General features: G+C 42.1%; 1 protein-coding gene across 1 annotated transcript in view; it reads right to left on the bottom strand.

Moving 5' to 3' along the window:
* The window catches only part of RASGEF1C (RasGEF domain family member 1C), a 67,056-nt gene that overhangs the window by 24,847 nt on the left and 40,757 nt on the right, over positions 1 to 1,452 (bottom strand). The gene's annotated exons all lie outside the window — the stretch shown is intronic.

Raw genomic sequence — 1,452 nt, 5'->3', positions numbered from 1 at the left:
CAGCCTGTGCTGAAGTCCTTGCACTGGCTTCCAATAGCGTTCCAGATTCGCTTCAAGGTGCTGGTTTTGACCTTTAAAGCCCTTAATGGTCTGGGGCCTCCCTACCTGAGGGACTGCCTTTCCCCATATGTTCCCCCAAGGGCACTGCGATGGGGAACGCAAAGCCGTCTAGATTAGCGGTAACTAGGACCAGAGAATTCTCCCTGGTGGCGCCAACGCTGTGGGACGAGCTCCCTCAGGAGATCAGAGCTCTACCTCCAGCAGTTCCATAGAGCAGTTAAAACAGAGCTATTCCGCCAAGCGTTTCAATAAGAACTGACTATGCCGGTGGTGTCGCACTAGCACTTTATCACAGGATGTATTAGCTGGAATTTTATGGAATTGTATTTTATGTTTTGTAATCGCGGGTTATAACTGTATGTTGGTTTTAAATGGTTTGTAAGCCGCCCTGAGCTGCTTTGGTGGGAGGGCAGGGTAGAAATTTAATAAATAAATAAACAAATAATAAGCTGCAGAGGAAATTAGGTGGGTGGGAGAGGGAAAAAAGGGAAGAGGCTGCCAGGAGGTGGGAAGGACGCAAAACTCAGGGGCAGATAAAGGTAGCTTGGGTGGTGGGTGGAAGAGAAGGAAGTAGGAAAAGGGAAGAGGCTATGGGGGCTTTCAGGGAAGGGAAGGAGGAAATACAATGAGAGGAGAAGATGAGATCCCCCCCCTTCAAGTCCCTGTAGGTCCTTTGTTTGTACGCTCATATTTTGAAAGGTCTGCTTGTGACACGTCTTTTAACTAGCTTTTAACTAGCATTTAAGCCTATTAAATAGCAGATAAGGAATTTCTTATTAAACTGATACTGTAACAATGGAATTATATTTTACTCCTTGTTGAAAAATTAGGAAAGCTAGAAAAAAGCTTATTTCTTTTCTTTTAAATTTTGATATCATACTATAAAAGCACAGAAAAAGCAAAGTATGTTATTTTCAGGCCCATAGTGTGAAAGTTATGCTCATGGTGTTTATATTTCACAATACCTGATATTAACAAAACAAATGATAGTCAACACAATCAGGCCCTTTGTATCATCTGGAAAATCACATTGGAGGGATGATGTACATGGTAGCCCCCCTTCCTCCTTCATGGCACCCTGATATTTCTTCATTCTTCTTAAAATCTTTTTCCCCCCAGTACACATGAAAATGCTGTGGAGACACTGTTCTGTTCTACCAATATGTGGAATGGCAGTGTCCAAATCCTAGTGTACTCCAATACAGAAATAACTCTGCCATCCTATTATGTCTATGGCAAAGCATAGGTCCCATTCCAGATCCAGGCTGGCTGGAGACTGCTGACTATTATTTATTTAGGCCACTTTCAGACTGCTTCATAATTAAAGTTCTGAAAGTGGTTCATAAAAATAGAAACAACACCATTATTTATTTATCTATTTTTGCGGGGATT

This window comes from Gekko japonicus, unplaced genomic scaffold (genome assembly GCF_001447785.1).
Source record: "Gekko japonicus isolate JY-2015 unplaced genomic scaffold, Gekko_japonicus_V1.1 scaffold374, whole genome shotgun sequence".
NCBI lineage: Eukaryota > Metazoa > Chordata > Lepidosauria > Squamata > Gekkonidae > Gekko > Gekko japonicus.
The sequence above is the reverse complement of the archived record's forward strand: the minus strand, read 5'-3'. Positions and strand labels throughout refer to the sequence as shown.